The sequence below is a fragment of the Podarcis pityusensis genome (genome assembly GCF_964106645.2).
Source record: "Podarcis pityusensis genome assembly, chromosome: 5".
Lineage (NCBI taxonomy): Eukaryota > Metazoa > Chordata > Lepidosauria > Squamata > Lacertidae > Podarcis > Podarcis pityusensis.
In genome coordinates this window covers 56,602,656-56,619,186 of record NC_138032.1, presented here as the reverse complement: position 1 = coordinate 56,619,186, position 16,531 = coordinate 56,602,656, and the positions used below count along the sequence as shown (strand labels likewise).

The 16,531-nt window shown below is 40.2% G+C and overlaps 1 protein-coding gene across 5 annotated transcripts in view; it reads left to right on the top strand.

The window, feature by feature from the left end:
• CTBP2 (C-terminal binding protein 2) overlaps positions 1 to 16,531 on the top strand; it is a 210,913-nt gene that overhangs the window by 37,693 nt on the left and 156,689 nt on the right. The window lies entirely within an intron of this gene.

Below are 16,531 nucleotides of genomic sequence, written 5' to 3'. Positions count from 1 at the left end.
AAGATACAGAGTTTCACATAATATTATGGTAGCACTAATACTGTTTGTAATATCACAGTTTCAGGTCCTTTGGAGTCTCTGTTGTTAGCATCTCTATTCCCTAGAAGTCTAATTCCAACATGGACATGTAGAAAAAGGATAGAACATCACATTAAAAACATAGCCTAGGGTTGACCTGAAGGCTGAGATTATGCAACTATACCACAAACTAGGTGGTAGAGCTTGAGCCAGAGGCAGATTCAAGTAGTATATATATGTGTGTGTGAAAATCAGTGGGGGTTTTGTGTCTGCTGTTTTCTGCTCAAAACAAGCAACAAACATGAGCAATATTGAGTGAAACATTAAAGATTCTTTAAAGTCAGTGGATAGCAAGAGAGTGTACTCTAAAAATATACCTTAAGGTCTGGAAAAGTTTAAGTGAAAGTTTGTAAATCTGGGATACAAACCTGATGCAAACTCAGGGACAGGTGTGCACTGCCCCCATATTAGCTTTTTCAGACATCCCATTCAGCAAAACTATGACACATCTCTGATGGTGCCAGTAGCTCTGCTTTTTGGCTCGTGTTTTGGCCTGGACTAAGTTTTTTAGAAGCAAGTCCCTTGCCTTTTCAGTGTGGGGACAACATGGTAAATTCTATCATGGACCATTAAAAATAAATAACCATGGTTGGCTTTAACTACATAGCGATCAAATATCTTTATTGCAATCCATAGACCCACAAAACAGTTTCAAAACAAGATACAGTTAAAACAACCAAACAGGTGAAAGAGACCGAGGTAGTCATTTTCTTATGTCTAGAGCGTGATGGTCTTTGTTTCTTGCGACCTCCGAAAGAAACTTTCCCATGGTCAGTGTAATATCATTTGACCTATCCTCCAGAAGGTATTTAATATGGGAGGCTTCAGTGAATTGGGATCTAGCAGTATCTGCCTTTCCATCATCATTTGCCTTCCCTGTGTTCAAGCCTTCCTGATACCCTTTGTTGGCCAACTATGCAAATAGTTTCCCAAGCTCCATTCATGTATTTCCTTGGGTTGGTAGGTAAGAGCTGAAGTTCTAAGACCTTTGTGTTGTGGTCAAATCTTCATCTACATTGAGTTGACTCAGTTCAGCTTAGTAATTCATACTGATTAATTAGCTGTTGTATTACAATTTGTGTTTGTTTTAATATTCCAATTTGTTGTAGCTGTTATCTACCTAAATACTTCAGTTAAAAATAATTTTTAAAATAAGGCCATATGTTGAATCTGACACATAGTCCCAGTCCATGCAATTATGACCCTGTAATTTTGAGGACTAATTGTGTAGATTGGGCTAGTGCACATTGGGCTGGTATGTGTGGACAATTATGGCATGTTGCAGAGTGGATGTAATCCTCATCCATCACCCATCTACATGGGGCTGCATTGCTTGATGCCACATCTGAAATAGTAAAAATAATACAGTTAAAACACAGTGTGCTTTCTTTTCTAATATGTGGTAGGTATATTTGTAATATATGTAAGTGCTGGCAGATGCATTACTTTATTCCATATTGCATTTTCAGAGAAAGTGCGGTTTTATTGAACAAGAGGATTGAATTCTTAACTGACTAATCAATTTTCGTAGCCTAGTATTAATGGACAGCTGTATCCATTAATCAGGGCTTTAGTAGATTAACAGTTGTCAGCATTTATGCTAATAGTACTTACATACCATACTTGTGAAATGCAGTTATGTTTCCATATTTTTATAAAACATTTGATAATATTCTCTTGCTTTGTACCTTCAGATTGTTCCGTTCACGGTTGTATATGTCTCTTAGAAGTGGAAAAGGGTAATTCCCATTCTGACATGATGCATCATCATTTGAGACTTCTTCCTCATCTTCCACCTACTAATCTTTGTGTCAAAATAAAAGGAAATAATTTGTTCTAAGATTTTGATTGCTTTGCATTAGCCTTGCAATATGAGTAAAATAAGGCATATATTATATTAAACTTATTTCAGCAGTCTTTGGTGTGTAGAAGTTGGAAGAAAAAGCATTTTAAAGGATTCCGGATTGAGACCTTACATCCTTGTTAGATCAGGCCAAGGCTCCATCTCCTCAGTTTCTGTAGTGACCAGACAGCTGCTTCTCAGAACTCAGAGAGCATGAAGGCAAAAGCTCTCTGATGTTTCTTCCCCTATAAAGTGGTACCTCAGGTTACAGATGCTTCAGGTTACAGACACTTCAAGTTACAGACTATGCTAACCCAGAAATAGTACCTCGGGTTAAGAACTTCGCTTCAGGATGAGAACAGAAATTGTGTGGTGGCAGCGGGAGGCCCCATTAGCTAAAGTGGTACCTCAGGTTAAGAACAGTTTCAGGTTAAGAATGGACCTCCAGAACTGGTTAAGTTCTTAAGCAGAGGTACCACTGTAATTAGGGGAAGCGTCAAGTATCTGATTTGCATGCAGAAGGTCCCACATTCAATCTCCAGAATCTCCAGTTAGTGCTGGAAATGTTCTGTGCTCAAACCTGGTGAGCCACTGTCAATGTAGACAGTACAGAGCAATATGTTGTTCTAGTTGTTCCTAGTTGTTAGAAGTTTAGCCTCTGAACACATCTACTTGTCATATCTTCAGACTGTTGGTAACCTCTGTGGTTTTTAAATTTGCACACATTTCTATCATGCACGGCAGGGCTTGAAACCCCAAACCCTTGCACCCAAAGTGAGAATTAAACCCATGGACCAACAAAAGGCTGGAGGTCAGCATAATGACTGCCATTGTGTCTTTTGGGTGGCACGAACCACCCACATTTCAAGTAACAGCTGAATGTGTTGTCCAGTGGTGTATGAGTTTGAAAAATCACAATGCAGCTGTGTGTGTTTAGTTTGATTTGGGTTTGAGATTGTGTGTGTGTGTAAAGACCGCCTGCCTGCTTGTGTCTCCAGCTTAAGAAAAAGGAAATGGGCCGCTAGAAAAAGTCTGAGTTTTGTTTGGTTTATTTTAGTTGAATCATTTGAGGACCTAGTATGCACACTTCAGTTAGTTGATTGCTATAGATTGTCCAGTGGCTCTGGAGAGCTCATCAAGATGTCTAATAGCTATATCTTATTGATTGTCCTTCAATTAATCACATCTGATGCTTTCATTTATCAAAAACCAAATACATGTAATTAACTTTGAAGTGAGAGAGCTCATTTCAAAGTGGTATTTGCTACTGTCACTGAAATATCTCAGGGTAGATTATACTAATGGGGAGCACAAGTCAAAATTAAGCTAATGGTGTCCTGTCTGTCAAGGAATAATCATTTTAAAACAGAGTTGGAGTACTGCTATTCTCTGCAGATCAAGGAAAAAAAACTAACTTACCCAAAGAAACACACACAAACAACCCTCCTTATCAATCTTACACTAATTTGCATAGGGCATGTGTGGTGGATATTCTTTTTATTATCTGATGGCTGGTTAGCCTTTCATATCTGCCTTGGAAGTTTTGTATCCTGATGTGGATGTCTGTAAAATGAAGGGTTTGTATGTGCAACTGTATATGTTAAGACTTATATGCAGCTACAACCCTGATGGCTCGGGACTTCTGGTTGTAGGTAAGAAGGCTTCTACACAGTGGTAAACACATAGGCTTCCCCTGCACAGATGTCTTTGGTTGATTCACAACACATGTAGTAGGACCCACTAATTGGGCCCACTGGTTAGCCTCACCCCAAACACAGTGTGCCCTTGTGACCATGCTGACGCATTGAGTCTATGCTTGCACCCTAAATTTTGAAAAGAGCTAATATCAGGGATATGAGCGATAATTTTAAATATTATGGAGGCTTCAGAAGATATTTTATTTTTATATTATTCCTCTTTCTTCCCTAATTTCCTTTCCCTATTTGTATCTTATATTTCACCTTCACATTCCTTTTTAGCCAACACCTGTATTACAGGGATTTTAGGTTTCATATGTTCAGAAGTTGAGGAGGACCTAGAATCCAATTGAGGGGGAAATCACATTTTAAATTGTTGCTTTTCCATGGCCTTTCCAATGACCTGTGTCCATCTTGTTACAGCAGCAAAGGCACAACACCTTTTAAAAAATGGATTTCAAAGTATGCCTAAACCAGAGCCCTTCTGCAGTCACCTGCTTTGTGCATCATGCTAAGCCCAAACTATGGCTTAGTGTGAATGTGTAGGCTCTGAGAAAGGAGATTTTCTGACAATGTTCATAACTTAGGAGAAATGCTGCTCTATGGTGGACATCCCCTCACTTTGAATAAATGTTCTTATAAATATGGACACCAACCAATGCACATAATCACAAGTTTTGTTTGGTCTGCATTTCTAAGTGACTCATCTCATACTTCTGAGATTGTTATATGAACCACAGTGCACCTGTCCTTCTGTTTTCACACTTCTCTTAATTTTGCAATTCAGTTCCAGCTTGAAATGAACCAAAATGTATATAAAATGTGTATTAGGTTAAAATGTATATACAGTGTTAAAATGTGTACAAAATGTATACAAAAATATTTACATTTTGAAAAGTGTGTCCAAAATTGCAAATTGTTAATGAGTTACGCCAGAACTCAGATTTGTGGTTTTAGGCTGCATTCCTAATCCCACTTACCTGAGAGTAAAGTCCACTCAATACGACTTACCTCTGAGCAGACATGGTGAGGATTGCAGCCAAGCTCTTCTGAACAAACTATGAGTCATGAACCCGGTTACAGCTCAGTTACTCTAGAGAGAGCTAAACTATGAGCTCAACCATGATTTAGCTCAGTCCACCAGCAGAAAGACCTAGGAAGAGCAAATCATTCGCAACGTTAATGAGCTACTGAAGTCTTAATAAGACACGCCACCCAGATTTGGTGTGAAATTCACTGATGGATAATGCTACACGTATCATGAGAAAACAGTTTCAGAACAGAGCTAAGAACATCTGCTCATGTATCATGTTTAGAGCTTTTGTAGCCTATTGAAAGCAAGAGGAGGCCTTTTTACTATCGTTATCAATTTACTATCATGATCACTTTGGAAATGATTACTAAGGCACATAAAGATGAGAGTAACTTAAGGTCCACTTTTTAATAGCTTGGACTTGCCTTTTAAATTGTATCTTATTTGGCTGTTCAGAGTGATTGGCTCAGACATCCAGATGTCTATAACAATAAATTTAAGATTGGACCCAGTTGGTCATCCTGGGAAACCTTTCATGTGTAATAAGAGCATTACACATGAAAGTATATAACACAGCCTTTACTTGTAAGTGTAGACTTAAGGATGAAACTCTGTAGAACAGAGAGAAGATTGTGAAAAAAAATCCTTAATGGCAGAAACCAGCACATTTGATATATAATATCAGAAAGGAAGCTACTTTCCTTATTCTTTGAATACTGTTACTGAAGTGGCTATTAAAATGAGTAATTAGCAACGTGGCAATGATTATGACATTGCATGGATTAATTAAAGGGAAATGATGCTACGTGAGACCTAATAGTACATGAGACACATGTTCTAAATAAAATTGTTTAGAAATAGTTACCTAGTTGTATATCTGAATTTTATACATTGGTACAGTATGTTTTAGAATGGAAAATAGGCAATGGACAGCCCCCGTCCTTAGTTTCACATCTATTAAATGAGCTGTGTGTTGCTGCTTTGACTGACTCAAATGAGAGTAGTCTGAAACAATGATTGTGCTTTAATTCTGTTGAATAGAAATTGATTTGCAATTTCAGACAACCTGTTTCTGTTGCTTGGTGGGACGTTGTGTTCGGCTTGCCTGCATCACAGTTCACCTTGTATCAGATTCTGTTCCACTCCATTCTACACTAAACCTGTTTTACAAGTTTAAATACAGTGGTTGCTGCATCTACCTTCTATAATAACATTATCCTGCTGAATGGATTTTAAAATGGATTATTCTAGTGACAAGGGAAGTATATCCTCTACGGTATCTCAATCCATTTCCTTGTGTCTGTGTTCCTACCCTGATTGGTATGTAGGGTGAGATTCTAATCTTTTGTTGAAATAGATCCCATTATATTTGTAAATTACTTATACATGTGTGAGAGAAATTGTGACAGGTTGAAAAATGCATAAATGTGTACAGTGCAATCAAAACAGTAAGTAAAATACAATCTGTTTAGTTTTCCAAATTTGGGTGCAGATGAACACATTTGAAAAAACTGCAGAATTCCGAAGTTACAAATTAGGCTCCTTATTTGGTGGGAGGGACAGCATATTTGCAACAAAGGAGTAGTTTAATGTGCCTTAACTGCTTCTACAGAAACAATCTGACTGGCTTGCAGGCTCCTGTGTTTGAGAACTTTGTACATGTCAAGATAGCAAAACATGAGCTGATTGACAGGGTGATGATTTGAGTGTCAAGACCATCTGTCTAAAATACACCCATGCACACAAGTTTCTTTTTGGCCATTTTGTGTAGCTACCTCCATGCTGTGATGTCCAAATTGCATTGCTGTCATGTGGTATGTCCTAGCTGAGAAGATATAAGAGTGACACATTACGCTAGCAGCGTCAGTGGCTGTCACACTGCTTTGGTAATGTGTAAAAGCAACAAAAAAAGTCAAATGTGAAAAGAGGAGTTAAGGGAAAGGTATGCCTGCCTATCAAGTTATATTAATTGAAGCAGATACATAAGATGTTGCATTGTAGCTCTCCCAACTTTGCTGTCCCCTACCTAGCTCCTGATGATGTGTGTGTTTTATGATTGACCCTACATCCAAGGCTGATGGGCCATATAATTAGGAGCTTTCAGTATTTATGTAACGTCCTGCAAAGCAATCCCTTTGGGATCGAAAAACATTTCCTTCCATTCACCCCAGAAGACTAATCTTCTGGTAAGCTGTAACATAAAAAATAAGTGCAGGGATTACTTTAGTGGGGAACCATCAGTTGATGCTGAACTTCAACTCCCATCAACCCTAGACAAACATGGGCAATAGTCAGGGATGATGGGAGTTGTAGTTCAGCAACATCTGGAGGACCAAAGGTTCTCCATGCTTGGTGTGCAGTGATGTGGGCTTTCCAGAAGAACTGGGGAATTTTCCTATGCAAATTAGAGCAATTCACATCAAAAAAATGTTATAATGCCCCAGAGAGTGATCTCATTTAGAATGTTTATTTTACTTGTAGTTAGTAAATAAAGCTAAGAAGTTGAAACTGTCAAGGTTACCTAGTATCATACTTTAAAATTTATTACCCACCCTTTACCAGAAGGTCCCAAATGGCATCAATTTATTTATAAATACTTAAGAACCTATGAAATGAAACATTTTCCATAAAAAAAATGAAGCGGGGGGGGGGGGGGAATTTCCACTCCACAGGCCTGTTGGTGTGTAGATGTGGTCCGTGAGCAGTATCTCGCCCTTTGGATCTTCATGATTATGTGCCATAGGCAGAATGTTGAAGGAATGATAAATACGTTTGAAATTTATGTAGGCCAAGAAAAAAGCTTAGTAACCTGCAGCAGGCTCAAGCAAACAAGCAAGCCTTGCAGCATGTCTGTTGGCATCCATCTATCTTGAAAGACAATGGAGTGCACCTCCAGGGGTGAAGCAAGACCGCTGTGATTGCAGTACCAAAGTGACCTCCCCACGACGCAAACATGGGCAGTGTGTATGGAGGTCCTGGGCTACCCAGACAACAAGACCCCGCTCCTGGCCTTGTAGTCCGAAGGAAAGTAGAGCAATAATTTGGCAGCAGCTTGGCTGCAGGAGTTGCCGGAAGAAGGTGTACAAGTCACCATCCAACCATCTTAGGGATTCCACACCAGATTTGTGAAGGATTTACTCCTTAGCCTTTTCATTTGCCGAAGATATCCCGGAGGATATCAGAGTTTTCCTTCTCCTCGATGGGCTACCTTCTCAGGTAGTCACGCCCCTCATTTCCCTCTACAGCATGCACAGAAACGCCCTTCTTGACTGTTGGACCCACTATTGGTCTAATCCTCTCAATCTGCCAGAGCTGGTATTTGCATGCAGGAGAAGCCCCTAACTCACTGAGGGTTTGAGATTCATCGGCTACCTTCACCTGGTTTGGCCTTGTCACATACTGCAAAGGAAAGACTAGGATGGAATCTTTTCCCAGCCCAACTGTGGAATTCCCAATTATGAAAATGCAAACTCTGGAGGCTGCATTTGCCCCACTTAGGCTTTCCCGTAACCTGTAGAGTTGTGACATGACAGCTCATCTGTAAGTCAGTCATTTTGGGAGCAGATGAAGCAGAAGGGTTGTGGTGGGTTGTTGTTGCTTTCAAAAAGGAACAATAGGCTCATTGGGTTGCTTTGAGTCCACAAACGCTATGTGTATACCTGCTTTCATTGGTTAAGCAGAATTCCATGCCCACGCAGCTGAGAGCAACATGGAACTGAAAGCACAGCACCGTTTGCTATTCACTGCATTTTATTTTATTTTTATTTTTCTCTTTCTTTTCCTCGTGCGCCTGGTGCGTGTGTTAAAGTAAGCTTTTATTCTGCGCTAATCCTCAGAAGCAGCCCGAGAAATGACATTTATGCATATTTTATAATGTGATTTCTGTCGGCATACGGAAAAAACAAATCAATTTCTCAGCAGCACACTGTTTAAAAGAAACAGCAACAACCTGTGGGATAAGTTGCAGAAGCTGTTAAAATTAATTATAAATGGCAGAAGATATAACGTTAGGGAGGGGGGAAATGTGCTAATGTGTAAAGAATACTAAAGCTCTGTGCATAAAAGAATTGTCTTATTATTTAAAAATTTATGTTTTTATAAATGCCATAGTAAGGAACCTTATTTTTGCTTTTATGTCCTTAACAGCTTCATATTTTATGTCAAATATTAGCAGTTGTCTTATTTTAGATTCAAGTTTTCACATTGCCCTGTCAAGCTTCCAGTATGCTGCTTTCTAGAAGCAAATAGCAGATACCTCCAGGGAAAATGGTGTAGGATAGGCTGAAGCATCAATTGGACAGCTGGAAACAGGGATCCCTGAGACAAAAAGAGTGTTGTGGTTGTGACTGTACTGGCCTGAAGGGCTACTTTCCTTGCCTGCAAGTTTCAACCTGGGCAAACAAGTTGCTTATTACAAAGCTGTATTATATGGTCAAGGACTACGTTGGTTATTATAGTGTAAGTGGTGATACAAGAGCATTTTTAACTATCCTAATCCAATAAATCATGGGAATCACATACTGTTCATGGAATGACCTGGCATTAATATACAGTGGTACCTCGGGTTACATACGCTTCAGGTTACAGACTCCGCTAACCCAGAAATAGTGCTTCAGGTTAGTGCTCCCACAGCAGCAGTGGGAGGCCCCATTAGCTAAAGTGGTGCTTCAGGTTAAGAACAGTTTCAGGTTAAGTACGGACCTCCGGAACGAATTAAGTACTTAACCCAAGGTACCACTGTAGTGGCTTAATTCTCACTGAAGTAGCTAACCTATGCCTGGGCTATACCACTTCAGACTGGGTGTAGATGGGGGGCATGATTGAATGCTCTTCCACACACCCCTCAAATTCCCACCAAATAGTAACACAGAGAGAACTTCCTGTGTGTGGTGTTTATTTTTAAACACAGGAACATTTGGACAGGTAGTCTCCCTCTGCAGTGCATCCAAGACACAGTGAAAACCTCAGTGACAAACTAGGCCATCTAATATGTTTTAGGAGCAGTTCAGGGTTAACTTGTAATGGAAGGGCCTTCCGGAGCTGATTTTGTAACAGAGACATAACCCCGCCCCCCCATCACTGTATTGTACTTTTGTACCATCTCAATAATGGATAGGCAGTCTGTGGCTCTTGGCATAATTCCATATGGCGCTTGTGGGGAAGGGTTTGGGAGAGAGAAAAGAAAGATGATGGCCTCAGCTGACTGGGGGCGCACCATCCAGAGTCACTCCTTGGCCACCAGCAGTATTCAGCTCTAGACAGATCACCCCGAGAGAATGTCGCCCTTGATGGAAAAAGGGATGTCCATATCAGATCTAAACAAATCCCCGAAGCCAGTAGACTGAGCCTATTGAAGGAAAGTAAATATGCCATCAATTGAGTTCATTTAAGGGAAAGGCCTTTTTCCTACTTAAAATGGCAACACCCCCCCCCCCCCCGGTCCTTGTACTTGGTCATGTACCTTTTAATTTAATTAGGCCATCAATTTTTTACAAAAGATGTGGCTTTTGTTGTTTAGTGGGAATAGAAACCAGCATATTACTATTCTCCCTCCCCCCAACCTTAATTCAATACAGTTTGTGATCATTTACAGTTCCTCCAGATGTTAGTTCCTGCAAAGTGGGTGTAACTTGCAACTCCTTGAAGTGGAACAGCTACAGATCTGTTGCAGCTGGGCTTCTGCTAGCTTTTGTAGAAATACTCATGTACAATTTTACAATATGCTTTGTAGCATTTATTTATTACTGTAAACTACTGTAATTCCCTTCTGGAACCTTTTTTATTTTTATTGTTTTTGGCATGATTTTGGCTTTTAAAAGTAGTTTTTGTCTTCCATGGAAAGGTTCAATAAATTACTATTGAATTATGAAACTCAATAGCTTTTAATCACAAGATGGATGCATGAGAGGGAACTCAGGCATAACCCCCTTTTTGTGTTATCAATATAGTAGGTTGAATTATTTTTGGTGTGAGAGATTTGTACAGTTGGTGGTGGTTAAGTGTGCTCAGTATGTATGAAAGGGTGGATTTTGACTTGGGGCCCATTAAGCACATCCTGACTTGAATAAAGTTTTGGGGGTACTCATACAGGCTTGGGTGGCTTTTCGAGGGAATAGCGTCACTTGCCAGATGTTAAATATCCCAGAACACAAGAGGTACAAGAGACTTTAAATGTGTAGGAAATGAATTGTAAAACTGTGGGAGTGGGGCGTGCTTGTTTTCCTTAGCCTCATTCATGGAAACATCTAAACTGTTTCCACTGGCATTTTATGAATGGAGGAGGGGGCAGGGAAAACCTCAAATCAGCCGGAGGCAGAGTGGAAACATGAACAAATGCCAGCCCAAATGGGAAGAAGATGTCAGCCTTATAATATAATATAGATACATAGGTAGTGTATCCAGTTCTCCTTTAAATAGCATGCTAGAGCTGGTATGTTCAATTTATCTGGATTTGATTAAATATGCCCAGTTCGTACGTCATGATCTGAGACAGATAAACCATGGTTTATTGGACCGGGAATAACCTGTGTGACTACATGCTTTCTCCATTTCATGCATGCCTGGCTTTGCTTATCTTGCTTTAGAGGGAACCCATAAACTACACTCTCCTGGTTCAGTCATTACAGGAAACTATGACTTAAGAAAACAGGTGTGCAAGGAATAGAGAGAGCATGCTATATGTCCCCGGGCCAATAAACATTAAGAAGTCCAAATCATACCATTGTTATGTTATCATACCCCCTCTCCCGTCTCCCCCCCCCCCCCGTGAAACTTGCATTAGTTTGTACGACTATCACACTGATTATTAGTTAGGATCATAGAATCACAGAAATGGAGAGTTGGAAGAGACCCTGAGGGTCATCTGGTCCAACCCCCTGCAATGTAGGAATCTCAACACACTGTCTCCCACTCAATATTGAATCCATACCAGACCCTGTCTGGTTGCTGCTGAAGAAACACTTTCCCAACTTTTGGGGTCACTGAGACTACACGCCTAGTTCCATCAGTGCCTCAAACCAGATAAGGGACATTGAAAACCAAACCTAAATACATAAAATTTGCTTCCCCAAGTTCTGTGGTTTAAATACAACAAATAACAGGCTCACTTATATCTCAAAATTAATAATTCTAGCCCAACGCACAGCCTTTATGTTAGCCTGACTGAACTTTCCCCCCTCAGCTTTGGTCAAGGGCAGATATTCAAACATCCCCAGAAATGATAGACATTGCGGATGTTCTTTGAATGTGCCGGACATATTCTTTTCTATCGTCCATTGTACAACCAACTATCCAACCACGAGCTATCCCCCTTTTTTGGGTAGTCTAAGATCACAGCACAATGAAAATATCAGATTCTATCTGTCTGACATTAACGCAGAAGTACCGTAACTGCAAGGGTGGCTGAGTTTTTGTCAATAGTATCTTTTATAGTGGTGAATGGCACTATTTGTGGGAAGAAATTCCAATGAAAATCCTTGTTATTATATATTTTACATGGCTCTCTCTCTGTGTGTGTGTGTGTGTGTGTGTGTGCGCGCGTGCGTGCGTGTGTGTGCATGTGTGTGTGTTAGACGAACTAATATCAGTGTACTGGAAGAAGCAAAGGTCACCAGTGTTGAAGCAATGATTCTTCAACATCAACTTCGTTGGACTGGTCATGTTGTGTGGATTCCTGATGATCGTCTTCCTAAGCAGCTACTCTATTCTGAACTTAAAAATGGAAAGCGTAATGCTGTTGGTCAACAAAAGAGGTTTAAAGACTGTCTCAAGGCAAATCTTTAAAAATGTAGTATAAACACTGACAACTGGGAAACACTGGCCTGCGAGCGCTTCAGTTGGAGAACAGCCTTTACCAAAGGTGTCATGGGCTTTGAAGACACTCAAACTCAGGACGCAAGGGGGAAACATGCTAGGAGGAAGGCACGCTTGACAAATCCACACGATGATCAACTCCCGCCCGGAAACCAATGTCCCCACTGTGGAAGGATGTGTCGATCCAGAATTGGCCTCCACAGTCACTTACGGACTCATTGTTAAAACCATGTTTATGGAAGACAATCTTACTCAGCTACGAGTGATCGGCAAAGAAGAAGATATATGTATATATTTTAATTTATATATATATGGATGGCCTATATTTGTAATGCCTAATAAAGGTTTGGCGAAGTAAGAACTAATCCACTTTCAGTGTTAAAACATGTTTCTTTCGCAATGATAGAACTCCAAGGTGAAGCACCAGCCCCATGAAAGTAAATTTGGAGCAATAACCACATCACTGTGACCATCAACTGAATTGTTAGGCTGAAGGAATATCTGAATAAAACATTTTGACATCCAGTATTCTTACCTATCCTCCATTTCATATTGACTACCAGAATACTTCTCCAAGCCAACAAGCTATGTGTGACCTGATAATATAACTTCTTGCTCACCTGATACACACAACCTTACCTTCTGATCCAGTCCTCCCCATCTCTTCTTTCTCTTTTGTCCTTGTCTATCATGGTATTATTTTCCTACTTATCTCACTTAAAACAAATACTGGATGTTCTATGATTCCACAGAGGCCAAAGACCATAACAGCAGACATAATTTAATTATTAGAAGCCTCTTTTGTTCCTTACGGTTTTATACCTTGTAATATACCTGCTCCTTTAAACTGTTTTTGTTCTAATTTTAATTGCAAGCCTTCTCTCTGTTATTTGTGATGGTGGTGGTGGTTATAAAAATATTTATAAATTACTGATAATCTTAGTATCCGAGAGCTTACTCTGCTCATTTAGACTGTAATCCTAGGAGAAAGTCCCATTTAACTTTGCGCGAATTACTTCTGAGTAGGCATGTATAGGATTATACTGTTAAGGGGGCAGTTTTGAACCATAAGTGGATTAGGTGTATATGCAGCAGAAAGCTGGTGTTCAAGATTGTTATATTATGAATGGCATATGTGTTAATTGGTATATGACTATGATCAGGGAAAGCACTGGTCCTCTTCCCAGGTGGCAGAGAAACTCGGGAGCAGCGGCTGCTTCACCTACGATATACCACTGGGTGAAGTAGCCATTGTGCCCTGGCCCTCATACCGGTCCTGAGCGATGTATCTCTACATTGCTCAGGCCTTCCTCCAAACTACATACATGTTCCTTAAGGGAGAAAGCAACCTCATCCAGAACAGACAGCATTGCCAGTTTCTGGTCATGAGGAGAACCTAATCAACATGCCTCTGTCTTGTCCAGATTCAGTTTCAGCTTGTTGACCCCTATCCAACCGACCACTGCATCCGGACTGGGTCAAGGACTGTCACAGCATCTCCTGATGTAGATGAAACAGGGAAATAAAGCTGCATGGCAAGGGCAGTATTATATAATATTTGTTGGTTTTCCTGGATTTCTTTTGCGTGCACTGTTGTTTCTCATATCCGCAGATCCATTGTGATAAAAATTAAAAATTGTACCTACATTATGTTACTCTGCATTGACAACACAGTACAAAGTAGCTAGGGATTGAAGCAGTGCTTTGTGAAGCATCTGGAATGTTGTTAAACAAATGTGTTGGTTATTAAATAAAGCCTTAGGTCATGCACAATTCAGTTCTACGTCCTTTAAAATGAACGGCAGTTTTCCTATTGATTAAAGCTACTAAGATTAAGATAACATTGGCAAAAGAATCACTTTATTGTGGTGGTTTGATCATTTATAAATCAATTTGATTGAATTTTCCCCTGATACAATTCTCAAATTCTCCTTGCATTTCCCTAAAGTACTTCCAACAAAGTGTGACACCTGTTTCAAAACATGTTTCTGTGTCAGCATGATTTTAATGATTGCTAGGCTTCTGTAGCTGGCAAAATGTTATGATGTTGGAACACTTCTCTTCTGTACAGTTGGGGAAGGAGAGGAAGGGAACACTTTCCTGAGTTCAATGATTCAGTCTTGAGTGGGATTTTTGACTTTATGACTATAGTAATTAATGCTCATTAGGTTTCAGTCTTGCTGCTCTTAAAGTTTTTTAAAACAGGTTCTCCTCCACCCTCACCAATCTTTTCCCACCCATATTAATAGGCCAGTAGCATTTTTATGTTTGCACATATTCAGTGATGAGTTCTTCTCTGCAGTGCATGTGTGAATCATATAAGTAATTCGGTCCTGAAACCACCATCTATTTAAACCTCAGTAATAACAGGTGGCGCTGTGGGTTAAACCACAGAGCCTAGGACTTGCCAATCAGAAGGTTGGCGGTTCGAATCCCCGTGACAGGGTGAGCTCCCGTTGCTGGGTCCCTGCTCCTGCCAACCAAGCAGTTTGAAAGCACATCAAAGTTCAAGTAGATAAATAGGTACCGCTCCGGCGGGAAGGTAAACGGCGTTTCCGTGCGCTGCTCTGGTTCGCCAGAAGCAGCTTAGTCATGCTGGCCACATGACCTGGAAACTACACCAGCTCCCTTGGCCAAAAAAGCGAGATGAGCGCTGCAACCCCAGAGTCGGTCACGACTGGACCTAATGGTCAGGGGTCCCTTTACCTTTTAATAACAGGGTACTGTTACTATCCTCTTGCTAGAGATGGAGGGCTAAGGTTGATTGTTAGAGGCTTGGTTAAGGTTATCTGAAACTTTGTGGTTGATTCGAGAGTTGAATTAGGTTTTTCCTGATTATTCTCTTGAGCCATTTGTTGCTGACACTACTTGAGGGTAGATTACAATACATTTCTGTCATGTCTGGTTGAAGTCATTTGACATTGTCATCCTAGGCTATATTTGAAGGCACGTTATGCAGTCGCTTTCTGGAGGGGAGCAGATCTGGGTCTGGTCAGTTTTGGATTGGGGATTGCTCAGCAATCACATGCATTCTGCCTTGAGTTCTGTGACAAGAGAAAGGTTGGCTATAAATGTCCTAAATAAAGAAATAAACTGGTACTTGGACCGTTTGACTTGCAGGGCTCATGTCATAGAACGTTCTTCTGTTCCAAAAAAGGCCGTAAACAAACTTCGTACATAAACCGGATATAAGCAGGAAGGATTATAGCATGGCCACATGACTAGGTAGTGGAATTTTCATTGCTACTATTGAATTGCATTCAGTCATGTGATGGCCAACCTGCCATCCAAAATAGTACAACCTAGACACAGATTTGCTACCTCAGTGTGAACTGTGTCCGGGTGGTGACCTTTTGTGGGATTTTTCTGTTTGGGGTGCCCGGTTGGGGTGCCTGGTGCCTTGCTTAGCTTACTCTCTTGAGTCTTCTAACTCCATCTGCTTTATATATTGCTTGGGTTTTGTTCTTCTTCTTTTGTTACTTTATTTATATAGCACTTTTCTTTTCCTGATTCAAAATAGCAAAATTACAAAATTAAAACTATTTATAGTAAAACAATGCCCATTTAAACCAGTTAAGCACCAGTCCAGAAAGAGTTAAGTCCTGCTCTGGTCGATTTCACCAAAAACAAACCCCTATGTTTCAATAAGAACTAATCACAACAACACAAACACAACACGTAGGCTAATAGTTAGTAGTATTGTTGTGACTGGTCCATTTTACTTCAACTGGTTACTTGAGACTAAAAAGTCACGTTGATTCCAGTGAATTTTAAGCACGACTAACTTTCTGGATTGCAGACTTAACATGTCTTTCAAAAACAATGCAAACAATCCATTATGATCCCAATAGTTTGGCTTTCTTTCTAAAAAAAATAATAATCTGACAGATTCTTTTGTCACTGAGGAAACACTTCCACAAAGCCTGCTGCTTCCTTTTTATGGTATTAGATTATGTGTGTTAGCCTTAGGGCTGCTTTATATTTTATGCAAAAATCGAGTTTGCCATCGGCAGACAGATGTTGGACCTTAAAACACCTTTTTAGGTATGAACAAGAGCTCTGATGGGG